This window comes from Schistocerca americana, chromosome 2 (genome assembly GCF_021461395.2).
Source record: "Schistocerca americana isolate TAMUIC-IGC-003095 chromosome 2, iqSchAmer2.1, whole genome shotgun sequence".
Classification (NCBI taxonomy): Eukaryota; Metazoa; Arthropoda; class Insecta; order Orthoptera; family Acrididae; genus Schistocerca; species Schistocerca americana.
In genome coordinates, this window is record NC_060120.1 from 662318223 (window position 1) to 662338280 (window position 20058).

The following is a 20058-nucleotide window of genomic DNA, read 5'->3' on the forward strand; positions in this document are numbered from 1 at the left end:
ACAGTGAACACAAGTTGTCGGTTTGTTGCGGATGTCGCAGCTCTCATGTGTGAATTAATATTGTCATGCTGAAGCAGAGGATGCTCTATGTGTGGCCGAACTGTCGAATTCGAAACTCGATTACAGTACGCAGTGTCTCATGCAACGAGAAAATTACTTTCCACACCGCTGGTGCCTCTTACCGGCAGAGGGCTGCTAATATGTAGACACGAAGATTAGAGACGTAGATTGTTAACAACGTCTATTTTATTTAAAAAGGTTCAAGGGTTTTCGGATGAAAACTGCTAAGGCGCTTCTTTTGAGCATGCCCTCGTATATAACTACCAAACTGCGCCTCACACCCCCGTCTTCTGCTCTTTCCATGTACGAAGAAACCAGGCGTTTCCAGACTGACGGCGAGGGGATTTTCGAGATGGAACCTCTCTTGAACAGCCAAAACGCAAACTTGTACAACCAAGCGCTTCGCCAACTCATTAATGACAGGGAAAAATGTCTTGTATTGAACGGTGAATAGAGCGATGAACCAAAACATTATGACCAGTGCCCACCACGAGACTGAACGACACGTGTCGTGTAAAGGAAGGTATATAAGCGGAGCGGAAAGAATCATTCTATCAATGATGCGAACCACAAAATATTAAATCCATAGACATAAGCAACTTTACAAATGTCAGATTTTTACTGCCTCGCGTTTGAGAACGAGCATCTAGCCGAAGATGCTCAGCTGCTTGCGCGCTAGCGCGGTGAGCATCTACGTCGAGTAGGCGACAATGTGTTGGTCGGGCCCCCAAACTCCACGTTCTGTGAAGAGATGTCGAGTTCGTAGGCTCGCCCACCCTGTCTGGCAGGATAGGCCGTCGAAAGCTACGATTGTCGTGGGTACGAGATCATCGAGACTGCCGAAGATGCTCAGCTGCTTGCGCGCTACCGCAAGCATCGAGGGCACTATGACAACAGCGAATTTTTTTTTTTTTTAAGTCATCAGTGTTCTGACTGCTTTGATGTGGCCCGCCACGAATTCCTCTCATGTGCCAAACTTTTCATCTTAGAGTAGGAATTGCAACCTACACCCTCGGTTATTAGCTGGACTTATTCCAATCTCCATCTTCCCCTACAGTTTTCACCCTCCGCAGTTCCCTCTAGTACCACGAAAGTTATTCCCTGATGTCTTAAAAGATGTCCTATCAGTCCGTCCCTTCTTATTCTCAGCGTTTACCTTATATTCCTTTAATCCCCAATTCTGTGGAGAAACTCCTCGTTCCTTACCTTATCAGTCCAATTTATTTTCAACATTTTTGTGTAGGACCACATCTTAAATGCTTCGATTCTCTTCTGTTCCGGTTTTCCTACAGTCCATGTTTCACTACCATTCAATGCTGAGCTCCAAACGTACATTCTCAGAAATTTCTTCCTCAAATTAAGACGTGCTTGAGCATTCTCCTGCAAAATGATGGTCAGGTCCTGCAGAAAGTGTCATCTCTTCCGTCCCTATGCTGTTCATTTTTGGAACACAACCTACGACCAGCTTAGAGACAGAAGTGATGAAACTTTATGCACGATCTGACCATCATTTTGCAGGACAATTCTCAAGCACGTACAGTGCAAGCTGTTACTGATTTGTTTGACTGATGTGAATGCTAAGTGCTATACCACTTACGGCACTCCCCTGACTTAAGCCCTCGTAAGTTCAACTCGATTTCTAAACTGAAGGAAACACTTCACGGCATTCGCTTCAGAACTGCTAAAAATTCGTCGGGCAATAGACCGCGCCGCTCGAACTGTCAACACAACTGGCATTGCTAAGAGTATCCGACGACTTCCACATCGCTGGAAACGGGTTATACACAATGCTGGTGACTACTTTGAAGGTCAGTAAATCTTTGAGACACGTATCTATTTTGTACGAGCTGTAAATAAATAGTTGCCACTATTAAAATTCCAACCCTCGTGTATTGAAACTGGTACGTATGCTGATGTCTGGATGGACATTCAGTCTCTGTGAAAGGAGTCCATGTCAGGAATTACTAGATATCACACTCTTATTCAGTTAAGATAACTTACACCGCTCTAAAAATACAATATGAATAAAGACAAGGTACAGCACAACAACAGTTAGTAAAAACTGATTTATCAGTAGGAAAAGATAAAGCGCAACGTTACAAAGTGTGCAATTTTAGTATTTGCGGAACAGCTGGGATAATCCACCTTTCTTCAGAACAAAAGGAACTACTATTTGTCCAGAATGGACAACATCAAAGACTGAAAACTATAACACAGGGTATCCCAGCCATCTTGTCCACCCAAAATATCTCTGGAACAATAACAGCTATTGGAAAACGACTTTCACCGGTATCAATGTAGGGTTGGGGCCCATGAATGTACATATTTGGAAACATTCTAAAACGAAAGCATATGTGTTTTTAACAAAAACTTATGTTTTTTTTAAATGGACCTCCTATATTTTTTCTTCAGCAATCCATAGCATGACAAAGCACATACACAATGGCGTTGATTGCATCGCAATATTCCCATTACATCCCGAGATATTGAGACGCGAAGTTGACGCTTGAAACACCCGAAATGCGCTGCTAGCGCACGTCCTGAGGCTCAGGCGTGAACCCTATGCTGCCCGTAATCGCGATGTGATTGACATCTGTAATCACACCTCCATACTTATCAAGAGGTCCGAAACGAATAATACGGTCTGCTGCCATCAACTCTCATAAGCACGTAATGGTTTCCCTCTTGCCCGTTTTACGTATCTACGTACACAATATGAACCAGTACCGATCGGTGTACACCCGTCAGGTTGTCTTATTTATCCTGCAGACCCAAAATAAGGTTTATCTAATGCGTTATATGACCCATTGTGCCTGTCGCGCAGGGCCTGGCTCTACCTAGTCAAGTGTCCAACGTAGTTCCCACTACTGCCACAGTTACCACTTCGCCTTGTTTATAATTTTCGACCCATGCAAACTCCTGTGCTCCACCACCCTCCGAGCATCCCATTTGTTGTTGCTTTGGCGTGCAGTACACCGCTTGCCAGTGTAGTCGTGCACCAGAGTAATCTAGTGACGGCACGGAGGTAGTACACATTGTGAATAAACGTTGTGTTGTGGAACTTATACTGTACAGTATAATGCACACACATGAAGATATGGTAGAAATGCTGCTGATCTATGAAGAATGTGCGTTGACGGGAAATACGTTATGAGATTGCTTGTTTGTTGATAGTACTGTTAGCGAACATTATGATTATTAGGTTAATATGTCTGTTTTCTACCCTACTCTACATACCTGTACTGTACCCTGTTGTAGATGGACGAAATGCTATTCAGGCAGAACGACTGTACAGAAGACGATTCCCTGACAAGCCATCGCCTTCGCGCCGGATGTTTGGTCGTCTCACATCTCGTCTACGTGAAACGGGAAGCTTAAATCCAAGACCTCGACATCGTCCTAGAACACGCACAGATGAACGTTCTGAAGTTGCTGTGCTCGCTACCATAGCTGTGGAACCTCAAATCAGCACACGTCAAATTGAACGTAAAGTTGGTGTGTCGAAATCAAGTGCACAGCGTATTCTTAAACGTCATAAATTTCATCCTTACCATGTTCATTTACACCAGGATCTTCGTGGAAATGACTTCCGCAGTAGGGTAACATTTTGTCGGTGGGCTCAGCAAAAACTCCTGACTAATCAAAATTTTTTTTACAGATGTTCTCTTTACCGACGAGGCATCATTCTCCAACAAAGGAATTGTCAATATGAGGAATATGCATTATTGGTCCGCAGACAATCCAAAATGACTCCGTCAGGTAGAGCATCAACGTCCGTGGAAAGTTAATGTTTGGTGTGGGATAATTGGAGATAACATTATCGGACCTTTCTTTATAAATGGCATCCAAAATGGCAGACAATACTCCAGATTTATACGACACAATCTTCCTGTTCTCTTGGACACCGTACCTCTGAACCAGAGAATGGTCATGTGGTATCAGCATGACGGATGCCCGGCACATAACGCCTTACGAGCACGACGTCTTCTGAACCGTAAGTTCCCTGGTAGGTGGATTGGACGAGGTGGCCCAGTTAGGTGGCCTGCCCGATCTCCGGACCTTACACCGCTGATTATTTTCTTTGGGGAGCAGTGAAGGATGCTGTTTACCAACATGAACCAACAACACCAGAGCACATGAAGCAACGCATTATTGATGCTTGTACAGCCATCAAAGAGGAAACAGTAGCACGAAGTAGGGCATCCTTCATCCGCAGAGTAACCCTATGTATGCAAGCCAATGGACATCACTTTGAGCATGAGATGTGAACGCTATGTTTAGTATGTAGTGCTGGTATCACAGTGGAAGTTTCTACAAAGGGCCATTTTACCCAGTGATGTTAAGAAACATTTGTTTGCAACAATTTGTCATTTAACGCATTAGATAAACCTAACATTGATAATTATGTGATAATAAAACTAATTGGTTAAACATGTTTACATTCATCTTCTATGTATTACCTGAACTTCCCAAATCAAAACATTTTTACCTAAACAACGGTAAAACTTTTAGTCCACTTGCTCGTTTCACTAAAACCATCAACATGAATTTTACTATTACGAGTGAACGATTAACTGTCACTCGCGCTAGATCTACAGTAAAGTAAAATTTTAACGTTGAACGGCAATTCCTTTTTAGTAACGGATTAACAATAAACGAAGTTAACTTTGTGACTAACGTTGCGGTACACAGATATGTTACAGAACCGCATCACCCCTAGCCTATGGGATACATACCTGCTGGAATGTACGACGTTAATGCAGGGTGGCAACAGACCGTATTATTCGTTTCGGACCTCTTGATAAGTATGGAAGTGTGATTACGCATGTCAATCACATCGCGATTACGGGCAGCATGGGGTTCACGCCTGAGCCTCAGGACGTGCGCTAGCAGCGCATGTAGGGTGTTTCAAGCGCCAACTTCGCGTCTTAATATCTCGGGATGTAATGGGAATATTGCAATGCAATCAACGCCATTGTGTATGTGCTTTGTCATGCTATGGATTGCTGAAGAAAAAATATAGGAGGTCCATTTAAAAAAACATAAGTTTGTGTTAAAAAACACATATGCTTTCGTTTTAGAATGTTTCCAAATACGTACATTCATGGGCCCCAGCCCTACATTGATACCGGTGAAAGTCGTTTTCCAATAGCTGTTATTGTTCCAGAGATATTTTGGGTGGACAAGATAGCTGGGACACCCTGTATAGTAATACATCGTCATATTGCAATAACTTATCTGGGAAACAGCCTCGGTCCCACTTCGCGACCGCAATACGGCAGCAACGGATGTTGTACTGGATCTCAAGTCTTAAATTTTACTTGTTGCTTCGTTTTTTTAAGGTTCCTTGTTTTTAAATTTTTTTATTATCTTGAGCTAAACTTGAAGGTTTCATTATTTAAGGTCTTGTTGTTCAGTATTTAAAAGGAATCCTTAGCATTTCACTATTAGGTTATTTGTGACTGATTCTGGCTAGCCTTAAGATTTTATGTTTTGCGTCTTGTACTATGTAACTTCTCTTTGGTTTAGTTGTGCCATAACTGTCCAAGGGACCAACATGAGAATCTGTTCCCTATGGATCTCAACTGCATCAATGTAAAATTAATTTTGAAGTGTTCTTCCTCTCATGAAATGCTACATTGGGTAATGAAATGTTACCCTCTTTGTTCATTGATTAGCTTGTGCTGGTTGTATTACATGATCTCATGGATCAATAAAGAGACTGTCTAGTTTTGCTAAATATTTTCGTGTCCTACACGCTTACCGCACAATCACTGCCACTGGAATCTCCATGTTTCTTCTCTTACGAGCCACTGCCCGCTCAGGTTGGGGACGCGTCGTTTACAATGACTACGAGGCAATACAACATCGGCAGTTGGAGATGTAGTAGGTGTTTGAACATTAACCAGAATAGCTGACAAACAAGGAGCTGCAAAGGCCCTCTTCGTAGGATGGAACCCTTGCAATTCAGATCGACACACAAGAGTGGGGTCAGGTACCACAACATCTGGGTCGACAGCTAGGACTTCATGGCCACCAATCACCTCCACTGGAGTAACAACAATTGATCGTTCCGACATTACCTGTATGGGTGACATGGACGAAACAGGTTATTTTTGGGACGCCTCAATATGCTGCTCTTGAAACAGTGAAGCATGAGAAGGCTCAAAACTCCTCCATCCTTGGGTGGCTCCGGAGGAGTTACCTCAACCGCGGGAGGAATACTAGGAGAAACACTAGAGACCTCAGCAGCTGTTCTCACACAAACGAACCTATCAGAAATGCAGGATTCACCACTGTAAGATACATCAACTAACAAAATTACTTCAGTGAGGGGTGGATGAAGAGAAGAAGCATCCGACTCCTCACCATCATGGATACAACGTCTCTTATATTGCACTGCGAACGCTGCCGGCTTGGCAACAACAATTTCAGGACCGTGCTGCGTGGGTATAGGCGGAGAGTCGGGAGCAGTAAACTGCGTCTTCGTCTGTTGATCCATTGCTGCCAGGGAAGATGTGGCACAGCCTTGTGAGCACTGGAAACGAGATCAGCTAGCGTCAATTTTCTACACTGTTCAAATGAGGATTTCAATAGAAATACCCGCCGAAAGCAATTATATCTACGGTGGCCATTGCAGAGAAAGCATGTCCCCACTACCCACTATACAGGGTGGTCCATTGATAACGACCGGGCCAAATATGTCACGAAATAAGCGTCAAACGAAAAAATTACAAAGAACGAAACTTGTCTAGCTTGAAGGGGGAAACCAGATGGCGCTATGGTTGCCCCGCTAGATGGCGCTGCCATAGGTCAAACGGATATCAACTCCTTTTTTTAAATAGGAACCCCCATTTTTTTATTACATATTAGTGTAGTACGAAAAGAAATATGAATGTTTTAGTTGGACCACTTTTTTTCTTTGTGACAGATGGCGCTGTAACAGTCACAAACGTATAAGCACGTGGTATCACGAAACATTCCGCCAGTGCGGGCGGTATTTGCTTCGTGATACATTACACGTGTTAAAATGGACCGTTTACCAATTTCGGAGATGGTCGATATCGTGTTGATGTATGGCTACTGTGATCAAAATGCCCAACGGGCGTGTGATATGTATGCTGCTCGGTATCCTGGACGACATCATCCAAGTGTCCTGACCGTTCGCCGGATAGTTACGTTATTTAAGGAAACAGGAAATGTTCAGCCGCATGTGAAACGTCAACCACGAACTGCAACAAATGATGATGCCCAAGTAGGTGTGTTAGCTGCTGTCGCGGCTAATCCGCACATCAGTAGCAGACAGATTGTGCGAGAATCGGGAATCTCAAAAACGTCGGTGTTGAGAATGCTACATCAACATCGATTGCACCCGTACCATATTTCTATGCACCAGGAATTGCATGGCGACGACTTTGAACGTCGTGTACAGTTCTGCCACTGGGCACAAGAGAAATTACGGGACGATGACAGATTTTTTGCACGCGTTCTACTTAGCGACGAAGCGTCATTCACCAACAGCGGTAACGTAAACCGGCATAATATGCACTATTGAGCAACGGAAAATCCACGATGGCTGCGACAAGTGGAACATCATCGACCTTGGCATTATGGGAGGAAGGCTAATTGGCCCCCAGTTTATCGATGGCAATCTAAATGGTGCAATGTATGCTGATTTCCTACGTAATGCTCTACCGATGTTACTACAAGATGTTTCACTGCATGACAGAATGGCGATGTACTTCCAACATGATGGATGTCCGGCATATAGCTCACGTGCGGTTGAAGCGGTATTGAATAGCATATTTTAGGACAGGTGGATTGGTCGTCGAAGCCCCATACCATGGACCGCACGTTCACCGGATCTGACGTCCCCGGATTTCTTTCTGTGGGGAAAGTTGAAGGATATTTGCTATTGTGATCCACCGACAACGCCTGACAACATGCGTCAGCGCATTGTCAATCCATGTGCGAACATTACGGAAGGCGAACTATTCGCTGTTGAGAGGAATGTCGTTACACGTATTGCCAAATGCATTGAGGTTGACGGACATCATTTTGAGCATTTATTGCATTAATGTGGTATTTACAGGTAATCACGCTGTAACAGCATGCGTTCTCAGAAATGATAAGCTCACAAAGGTACATGTATCACGTTGGAACAATCGAAATAAAATGTTCAAACGTACCTACGGTCTGTATTTTAATTTAAGATACCTACCTGTTACCAACTGTTCGTCTAAAATTGTGAGCCATATGTTTATGACTATTACAGCGCCATCTACCACAAAGCAAAAAAAGTGGTCCAACTGAAACATTCATATTTCTTTACGTTCTACACTAATATGTGATAAAAAATTGGGGTTCCTATTTTAAAAAAAACGCAGTTGATATCCGTTTGACCTATGGCAGCGCTATATAGCGTGCCAACCATTGCGCCATCTGGTTTCCCCCTTCAATATGGACAAGTTTCGTTCTTTGTAGTTTTTCCGTTTGACGCTTGTTTCGTGAGATATTTGGCCCGGTCACAATCAGTGGACCACCCTGTATGTGATATGAGTGTGGTAACCACAGACCTGTAGATGGGAAGTAGTGTTACGGTTATTTATCATCTCCATGGAGAGGACTCCACTCTAACTTTCCAACTGGTGTCGAGCGGACAACCGTTCACGGTGTATACCGCTCACATCACCTTAAGGGGGCAACACCTCCTTTAGTAAACAGCAGTCAAATTCCGTCGGGAGGCTGAATACTCTGACACTGATGTAATTCCGTTCCGTATTACGAGAAGCAACACATCAATGGAATCATCACAATGCTTAAAGGGAACTTGAGAGCCATGACGTAAATGCAACCTATCTACGTTACGAAAAAGATATATTTATTGGACTCAAAATAGGTAGTATGTGCCTGATCAGATGTTACATGAATTACAACAACAATCCAGTCATGAATATCCAAAGATCCTGGCTGCACGGATCAGGTGGGCTTATCGAAACTAAAACAGTCTGTATCTTTTCTTGGAACACACTTGAAACCCATGACGGATATTATGAGCGGACTACGCCGCTTCTAACGGACACACGCAACAATTAACGCTACGGACAAAACTACGATGAGACCCACATGAAAATACAAACAGGACTGGGGGAAATATGTCCAGGTGCGCGCGACAATGCGGTGAGTCGATAAACTATCAGCCTTCCTGCTCGGCGCTCGAGGCGGAACTTACACCACGAACAGGTATGTTTCCGTAACAGCTCGAGAAGGTAAAGTATAACGATGCGAACGTAAGGACAACATGGCACCCAGTCTCCGACCGGGGAAAATATGTGACCCGGCAGGTAATCGAACTCAGGCCCCTCCGGTTACCAAACCCCTACACCACGGGCTCAGTTGTGGGCTAGGTAAAGATTATTTTGGCGTATCTCCAACTCTTAATGCTCGGTATCTTCCCCGACGGCGATGATATCTTCCAGCAAGATGCCTCTCAATGCCGCAAAGCCGGAGTCGTGCTACAATGGTTTGAGAGTGACAATGAATTCACGTGATGTCTTGGCCACCAAACAGACCTCATCTGAACTCGACGGAACACATCATGGACGCTATCGGGTGGCCGCTGATCACCGAGAAACCATCGGCCCATTTGTTATAACTGCGTGACCTATGCCTAGATAGCTTGTTGTCGTGTGACCAGAGCCTCCTGTCAGGTAGACCGTTCGCCGGGTGCAAGTCTTTCGATTTGACGCCACTTCCGCGACTTGTGCGTCGTTGGGAATGAAATGATGATGATGATGATGAGGACAACACAAAACCCAGTCTCTGAGCGTAGGAAATCTCCGATCCAGCAGGGAATCGAACCCTGGCCCTTAGGATTGACATTCTGTCACACTGACCACTCAGCTACTGGGGGCGGTGGACAGCTGGTGCCACTTACCTTCTGAAACTTAGCAAGGACTGTGAAACCTATACCACGCTGAATCGCTGCTTTATTACGTTCCAAAGGTGAATCAACTAGAAGTAGCACAACCACTAAGTTTTAATGCTGTAGCTTGATTTTTTTCTAGGCTACCTTTACTACCTTCCTGTGTAGACTGGCTGGTAGCATATTTTCTATGATAGCTCGGAATTACACTTGATATGTATTAAAATAATGGTACACTTTAATCAATGTGCAGCTCATCTTTTGGTATATAAGAGTGTGGTTTTGCGATCATGCATGATGATTTTGTGTTTCTCTTCATTTATTGGAATTTCCTTTCTTATTGATGATCGACTCACCACACGAGCTATTGTTAGAGAAAGAGAGAGAGAGAGAGCGCGCGCGCGCGCGCGATAGAGAGAGAGCGTTCAGTGTATTTTATGTAAAGCCATTTTGCTGCAAGTTATGTCTGATGTACGTTGTTTCTTAAGTGACTGCTAAAGTTCGTAATCAAGTGTCAGCTTTGCAGCTGGCTTCTTTCTTGTGAAGCTATTTAAATTATTTGCAACAGCCCCCCTGGAAGTCTTATCTTCTTAAAACTGATGTCTACTTATTTATGTGTGATTTTCTACCCTGCCTCATCCATGTTACGAACAAGTGACTCCTTCACATAATACGTGCACCCACTGCTGTAATGAATGATTACTACCTATTGTGCTCCGATAGGCTCCGTACAAAGTCATTTAATCCTAACATCATCCCCAACTACTCATGGCACTTCAGTTACAGGAAATGTGTTTTAGCTGAAGCTAACAGTGGCTGCGTGGCGTTTGGAGAACAGTTCGTAACACTCGTCTGCTGAGACCTTATACAGGAGCTCTTGATGGCCAAAGTCAAACTGTTGGTACGTAGCTGTTGGCCGACTAACCTTGCCAGGCTGTGAGGCGCGGCGGTGCCCGCTACCACAGAGTACCATAATTACATTGCATGTGCAGCCACCACAGAGGAAGACGCGCTGCTTGCGCCGCTACTCACTCGGTTGCGCTTCATCCAGCGGCGGTGCGCCTCGGAGGCCTTGTTGCGGTGGCTGACGGCGGCCTCCGTCACCGACTGCCGGCGATCGCGGTCTCGTTCCCTGTCCTGCCATGCCGAGCGACCCTGCGGGGAAAAAGAAGAAGAACGTAAGATCCACTGTAAGCGCCACAACAGTTCTAAACAGCTGTAAGTGTCGCCGGGGGGCAAATTCTAGGCAAAAAAAAAAAAAGTCCGCGTTAACACAAACCACACGAAGTTACGTGCTATTGCATCACACCATGTACTGTGGCTACGTCACAGCAGAAGCTGGAAGTGTCCGCCCGTGCCCTGTACGGGCTATGCATTATTAACGACGCCTCACACATTTTTTCGAATCCACTCCACGACTCCGACTAGTTCCTGGGTACACAGGTTGTGGGTGGTTCTAATGAAAGTGGAACTACTCACCTATATAAGGAGAAAAACAGTTCCAAATTAGGCCACCAGGTGCTAATCTGGCGCAGTACAGCACTTTGTCAACATCTCTGGTGCTTACTTGTATACTGAACAAATTGCGTAAGTGGCGGTTAATACACTGAACAGCCAAAGAAACTGGTACACCTGCGTAATATAGTTTAGGGCCCTTGCGAGCGCTCAGAAGTGCCGCAACACGATGTGGCATGGATCAACTAATGTCTGAAGTAGTGCTGGAGGGAACTGGCACCATAAATCCTCCGGGGGGGGGGGGGGGGGGAGGGGGGGGGGGGAGCGTCCATAAATCTGTAAGAGTAAGAGGGGTTGGAGATCTCTTCTGAACAGCCCGTTGCAAGGCATCCCAGATAATGTTCATGTCTGGGGAGTTTGGTGGCCAGCGGAAGTGTTTAAACTCAGAAAAATGTTCCTGGAGCCACTCTGCAGCAATTCTGGATGTGTGGGGTGTCGCATTGTCCTGCTGGAATTGCCCAAGTCCGTCGGACTGCACAGTGGACATGAATGGATGCTGGTGATCAGACAGGATGTTTAAGTACGTATCACCTGTCACAGTCGTATCTAGATGTATCGGGGGTCCCATATCACTCCAACTGCACAGGCCTCACATCATCACAGAGCCTCCATCAGTTTGAACAGTCCCCTGCTGACATGCAGGATCCATGGATTAATGAGGTTGTCCCTATACCCGTACACGTTCATCCGCTCGATACAATCTGAAACGAGACCCGTTCGACCAGGCAACATGTTTCCAGTCATCAACAGTCCAGTGTCGGTGTTGATAGGTCCAGGCGAGACGTAAATCATTGTGTCGTGCAGTTATCAAGGGGAAACGAGTGTGTCTTTGGCTCCAAAAGCCCATATCGATGGTGTTTCGTTGAATCGTTACCACGCTGAAACTTGTTGAAGGCCCTGCATTGAAATCTGCATAAATTTGCGGAAGGATTGCACTTCTGTCACGTTGAATGATTCTCTTCAGTCGTTGTTGGTTCCGTTCTATCAGGAGCTTTTTCCGGCCGCAGCGATGTCGGAGATGATGTTTTACCGGATTCCTGATATTCACGGTACATTCGTGAATTGGTCGTACGGGAACATCTCGACTTCATCGGTATATCGGAGGTGTTGTGTCCCATCGTTCGTGCGCCGACTATAGCACCACGTTCAAACTCATTTAAATCTCAGTAACCTGCCATTATAACAGCAGTAACCGATCTAACAACTGCGTCAGACACTTTTTGTCCTACATGTGCGTTGCCAACCGCAGCGCCGTATTCTGCCTCTTTACATATTCTATGTTTGAATACGCATGCCTACACCAATTTCTTTGGCTCTTCTGTGTCATGAAATCAGCATTGTGCCTTTCTCATGTGTTTATCTTTTCTGCTCAAGTACCGTTCATAATCCATTACTTATGGTTAACGTTTCTATACGTCTTTCTTACATTTATAGCGCCAGCCTTGCATATAGTGGCCAAAATTGGAACTATTTTTTTCCATTAACGCATCAGCATATCTACCAAGTTCCGCTGTCATACGATAATTACAGCCCACACTGGACTTCTTTGAGTAGGTGTGCTCTGATTATAACCATCCGTTGTTGTGTCAGCCAGGCAGTGTCAACCGATAGACGTGACGCGCCAGAACACATCTTGCTTGGAGGGGTGGCGGAGAATGCGTTCGCTCATTAGCTTGCTAGGCGAACGATCGCGGTCTCTTCAAAATGCCTGCTGATTAAACAGATTTGTTACACGAAAATAGCTTGCTCTTCCCACGATAAAGACACTCTTCAAACTGCAATGATGGTTAACTGCAGCTAACTGAATTGCGAAGTTAAATGGCGGAGTTTAACTGAATCTTTCGTCAGTTAAATTCGTACAGATTCTCAAAGAGTGTAATTAATAAGATCAACGAAAACATTGCTCTTCGTCAGCTAAATGATGAGCTTATGGGCTGTTGGATTCCAACCGCTCGGATAGCCACGTGCGTTAGCACGCTGCTTCCTTGATTGGGAGAGGTGCGCCGGTCCCCGGCAGATAACGACGCGGGCCAGTATGCTGGCCAGCCTGGATGTGGTGTTTAGGCGGTTTCCCACATCCAGATGGGTGAATACTGTTCTGGTGCGTACGGTCTGCCTCAGTTACACATTTCGTAAGCATTTAGTATTGTTGAATCCGAAAATTAACATTGCAGCACCGTAAAGATACGGTATAAAGGCCAGGAAAAAGGAAAAAAATATAGATATGAGCTGTTGTATTTCTTCCTCTGGCATTCCATTCGTAAACTATATAACGTTCGCCGGAAAAAGAAAAAAATATGGATATGAGCTGTTGTGCTCCTTTCTCTGGCATTCTATTAGTAAACTATAAAAACTCAAGTCCATACATTTACATTCGTCCTGCTTCGATCGCTTACCAGTACGTTTCCTCAATAAGTGACCACTTTCCCATACCTTTCCCGCAATGTTATTCCATTCTTTCTTGTTTCCATTTCAGACATCGCCACCGCTTTCCCGATTGCGCAATAATTAATGAAACCTACGGATAAGCAGAGACACTTGGAAACAGTATTCACGGACCCAGATACAAGCAGGAAAGTGTCATTTTTGCAATATTATCAGAGAAACTACTCGTCAATGTTTAGCTGGCTGCGTAGGAGGTGACAGCTAAGAAATGTACCTCTTGCGCACGCGATGGACTCCAAGATCCACCGGAAGCAGCGGAATCTCATCACGGACTGACAAAGGTGCTCGATGATAACTGAACCATTACGAATATTGCATACGGAGTATGGATGTGCTTTTTCAGGTCGCTGATTTTGTTAACTAGTGTAAAGTACACCACACTTGTCACACACTGACGAACGAAAACGTCATGACCTTCGCCCATCGTCAGACTGAATGTGCCTTTGGGGGCAAGTGAAGCCGTAAGGAATGTATATAAGTGGAGTAGAGACGAACGAGGAAGCATTCTAGCGACGATGCGGGTCGAAAATGGGGCTATTCACTGACATAGGCCACTTCGACTAAGGGCGGGCTGTTATAGCCCCGTGCCTGAGAATGTGTGACGTAGCAATGGAGTGGGTGATGCTTGCGTTTGCAGTCTTACGTAATGACATTCCAATGAACAATGTTTCATGCTTTTGTTACACAAATATTTAAACACAAAACTCAAGAGGTGAACCCCCAGTTAGCCTCACAAGAGAATCGATAAAACAATTTTATCACACAACCTTTTCTATAAAAGCAACTTGAGATCAATGAGCAGGGAGAATTTGAATTTAAACTTTCGTTCCCATTTTACCTTTAAGAAACAACTAATATGAATACAGCAGCTAATGAACCAGCATGATAAACGTACTTGGAATCAAGGAAAACAACTTTCAGATTATGTGCTGGGTTCATCTTCCTGCATTTAGAATGAGCAGTTTTAAGGCGCCCGCAGATAATCTTTACATAAGGAACATGTAGTGGCGTAGCAAGACAGCCACGCCACTCGGAAGTAGCCGAAAGGCACGCGTTAAGCTCACGCAGGCTGGCGTGAGGTCTGAAACAGGATACGTAATGAATGCTATAAAGAAAAGTACGTAGCTGCTGGAATAATTAACTTTAATCCACAATTGGTGAACATTGGTCTTGTTACTGTACATGCTTCATTAGATACATAGCAAAGGATAAATGGCGCCTTGCTAGGTCGTAGCAATTGACTTAGCTGAAGGCTATGCTAACTATCGTCTCGGCAAATGAGAGCGTAATTCTCAGTGAACCTTTCCTAGCAACGTCGGCTGTACAACTGGGGCGAGTGCTAGTAAGTCTCTCTAGACCTGCCGTGTGGTGGCGCTCGGTCTGCAATTACTGACAGTGGCGACACGCGGGTCCGTCGTATACTAGCGGACTGCGGCCGATTTAAAAGGCTACCACCTGGCAAGTGTGGTGTCTGGCGGTGACACCACAGAACAAATCCCATTAATTAATATGGCAGACTGAAATCGCACAGATCTCAACAGAAATTAACAAGAAAGACTGAAATTACTCACTCGTCCTGCATTACAGAATAATGATATTAAAATGACCACAGGTAATCGTTATGCAATAGACAAGCCCATTACTACTTTGAATTGGTAGCTCACACGTTAACATTACCCACATACAGCCCTTACAAAATGTGAACGATACTTTTTTCAACAATAATCAGATGAGTAGCAGGATACACAGTACTCAAAATAATGTAACAAACTTGATTCTTGTCAAGACATGAACGCGCATACAAAATCACGTGGACTCAATATAATAATCACGCTGCGCACTAGTATCGTACGTCACTACAACCAAGTCACTCACTCGTGTGAGCAGTAAATGCTCTTTTGCAAGCTGTAACGGCCACACGAATCCACATAGGCTAACAGTTGCGAACGGCCGTCTCGACCAACATAATTTTTTTATGTGGCTGTTTAACGTCGCTCAGAGTTCACATTTAGGAGAATGGCGGTATGCAGCAGTTCCAGCGGGCAACTTGATAAAATTCTTCATGCTCACTCGATCCAACAACGGACTGGAACCTCCGGTTGACCGACCATGTGCGCCGACCAATTCAACGGATCACCAAAGCAAAGTCTGCAGCCACTCTACATCGGCCGTCTCTGTCGCAACGAGACGTTTCTATCGTCCCACTCCGGAAGATTCTAGCCGCACGCTGCCAGCAGCACAGGGGTGGCAGATCCCGGTGCACCCTCTCAGTGCTGTACCAACTGAGCTAAGGTCCCGACTTCGAGTCTCGGCGCGGCACACAGTTTTAATCTGCCAGGGAGTTTCACATGAGCGCACACTCCGCTACAGAGTGAAAATATCATTCTGGGAACATCCCCCAGGCTGTGGCAAAGTCATGTCTCCGCAATATCCTTTCTTCCAGGAGTGCTAGTTCTGCAAGTTTGCGGGAGAGCTTCTGTGAAGTTAGAAAAATCGGAGACGAGATACTGGCGGAAGTAAAGCTGTGAGGACGGAGCGTGAGTCGTGCTTGGGTAGCTCAGACGGTAGAGCACTTGCCCGCGAAAGGAAAAGGTCCCGAGTTCGAGTCTCGGTCCGGCACTCAGTTTTAATCTGCCAGGAAGTTTCATATCAGAGTACACTCCGCTGCAGAGTGAAAATCTCGTTGTAAAAGCATTTGTGGTTTATACTATACGTCCGTTACATACACCTGAGAGACAAATGGCAACACTTTCGGCGGAGCCTATCCTTCATTTTCCATGACAACATACGGGCTCATAGAGTGAACCATTTGTTTCATACGTGGGGTCTGGGTAGCGCAGTACCGTCCACAATACTCCCACTTATGCAGTTTTGGCTTCAACTTGCTTCAACTTGAATCCTAAGATGAAGGAAGCACTTCGTTGCATTCGCTTCAGAACTATTACGGAGATTCGAAGGGCAATAGACCGTTCCATTCGCACAATCAACACGACTGGTGCTGGGCTAAAGAGATCCTACGACTTCCACATCGCTGGCAACGTGTTATACCCAAAGCTGTTGACTACTTTCAAGGACAGTAAAACTCTGAAGCATGTATTTATTTACTCTGCCTGACGAAATTAGTGAAGTACGGAGAAACGGAGGAGGAAACGGGATGAGAATTCACAGGTTGAGCGGATATCTGATGTTACTGCAGTGATTACAAAGTTAAGTCAAATTAACAGAGACTTTACAATAAGAACCCACTTATGAGTACGACGTAGCACCTCTTGTGCCCTGGATGCATGCACTGATTCGGTTATGAAGGGTGTCGTAAAGCCGTTGTATCTTCTCCTGAGACAAGCTGACCCTCAACTGTTCTAAACAGTCCTTGACGCCCGGATGTGGCACTGGGACAGAACCGACATTCGGGCAGTTGTCACACGTGTATTCTCTGGGGCAGATCTGGTGACGTTATTGGCCACGAAGTACGTCAACATCACGCAGACAGTTCACAGAAACACATGCCGTACGCGCATTGTCCTGTTGAAAACTGCCACAACAAAAGTGTCGTGTGAAAGGTAACAGTTTAAGAGGTAGGATGCCCGTTATGTACCGTTGCGCCATCAGGGCTCAGCAATCGGCACCAGCCGCGACATGAAGTTATACCCGATGGCCCATCGCACCATGACGTCAGAGGTAACACTGCTGTGCCTCTCCTAAATATTAGAAAAATGGTACCTCTTCCTAGGTCGCCACTATATTCGCCGTCGATGGTCGTCGAGTGTAGTGCATATCCGTGATTCGTCACTGAACGAAATTCGACGCCATTCATCTGCAGCCCACGCTTATTGGTTCACGGCAGCACTACAAACGGAGCCGCTGTGTTGCGACATTAACGTCACAGCCTACGCATGGGACAGCAATTCCTTAGTCTGGCCGTTGCTAGTCTCCAACCAATGGAGCTGTCCCACACGATTAAGCAGTACCTCCCTGTCCTTCGGAGTGAACATTCAACACTTGATGCTGTACACTCCCCTTATATGCTCTACCAGGCATGGCAACAACAGTAAACACGAACTACACTAATGGAGTCTGGTGACCGTTATATTTATCACAGACATTTGAAACCTTAATCATTTACGTTTTGCTCTCTTTGAAATTCTACGGGTGGCAGGGTTAAATACGGGGAGTGAAAGGATATTTTAGATTAGTACAGAAACCAGATGGGAGTTATAAAAGTCGAGGGGCACGAAAGGATAGCAGTGACTGAGAAGGGAGTGAGACAGGGTTGTAGCACCTGGTATTATGAAATCTGTATATTGAGCAAGCAGTAAAGGAAACAAAAGAAAAATCTGGAGTAGGAATTAAAGTCCAGGGAGAAAAAATAAAAACTTTGAGGTTTGCCGAGGACATTGTGAATCTGTCGGAGCAAAGGATTTGGAAGACGGGTTGACGGAATGGACGGTGTCTTGAAAGGAGGATATGAGATGAACATCAACAAAAGAAAAATGAGAGTAATGGAAACTAGTCGAATTAAATCAGGTGATGCTGAGGGAATTAGATTAGGAAATGACACACTTAAAGTAGTAAATGAGTTTTGCTCTTTGAGAACCAAATAACTGATGATGGTCGAAGTAGAGAGGATATAAAATGTAGACTGGCAACGGCAAAGAAAGCGTTTCTGAAGAAGAGAAATTTGTTAATATCGAGTGTAGATTTAAATGTCAAAACTGCTTTCTGAAAGTATTTGTATGGAGTGTAACTATCTATGGAAGTGAAACATGACGATTAACAGTGAACAGAAGCTTTTGAAACGTGGTGTACAGAAGAATGCTTTAGATCAGATGGGTAGATCACGTAACTAATTAGGAGGTACTAAATGCAATTGGGGAGAAGAGAAATTTGAAATTTGTGGCTCAACTTGACTAAAAGAAGGGATCGCTTGGTAGCACACATTCTGAGGCATCAAGGGATCACCAATGCAGTACTGAAGAGAAGCGGGGGGGGGGGGGGGGGCAAAAGTCGTAGAGGGAGACCAAGATTCAGAGGGATGGAGGTTGCATTAGCTACTCGTAGAGGCTTGCACAGGATACAGGATAAAGTAGCATGGAGAGCTGCTTCAAACCAATATTTGGCTGAAGACCACAACAAAAATCATTTACATACCTGCCAATGATGTATACTTGTATGAAGTTAAATCGACATATGACTTGGTGTTTTGGATGCCTCACTTCTTTTTGTCAGGCAGTGTATTTTGTATTAGTCCCATATATTTTACAAATGCGCAAATTTGTATTATGTTTGTTACTCCTTCGATCTGAAACGACTGGACGGATTCATAAGAAACTTGGACGGACTTAACTTATAGGCCTAACGTGAATTAACACAGCTTACTTTTAAAAGTGTGTGATACAAGATTTTTATTGACATGAAGAATATAACACGAAATGTGGAACAATAATTACTGTTAGGGAAATCTATTTACTCTTTGGCTTTTGAACTTTTATTGTCTACATAAGTCGGCTCAACGTAATTAATGCAACGCTTATACAGTCCTCAAACTGTTTAATCCATACTTCCATTCAAGCCAGTTACATTTTACCCCCTGAGCGTCAGGCGTATCTCATAACGTCCGGGTCATTTAAATGTTGTACGACAGAGAGACTGGTGCCTTTACATATCGAACGTTGTAGACTTCTAGTAAGGCTGGATTTGATTATGATATGCGAGCCTATTCGCTGGTAACAAGCACACACGTGAGGGCTGATGGGGTTGTTGCACGTACAAATATTATAAAATTGGCACTGTACTGAACTAAAAATTGCTTATTTTATTTCTTCATCGAGTTAGCACGTTTCTTACTCCTTCACGCTGAAGCGGCTGGACGGATTTGGATGAACTCTGGGATGGAGATAACCTATACGCTACCTTTTATTGCGAAAGAAATCACGGTTCCCGTGGGTTGGTCAACGTGATTACCGTTTCTGTGGGACGGGTGACGTGACTAAAAAGCCATCCATGAAATTCAACTGTGACATGAATGCATTAAGTTTAACGCAGAGAGTAGTTTTTTCCATAAGTAAACGAGTGAGTTGTGTGTGACATCTGCTCTGTCAGCTTCTCTCATCGTT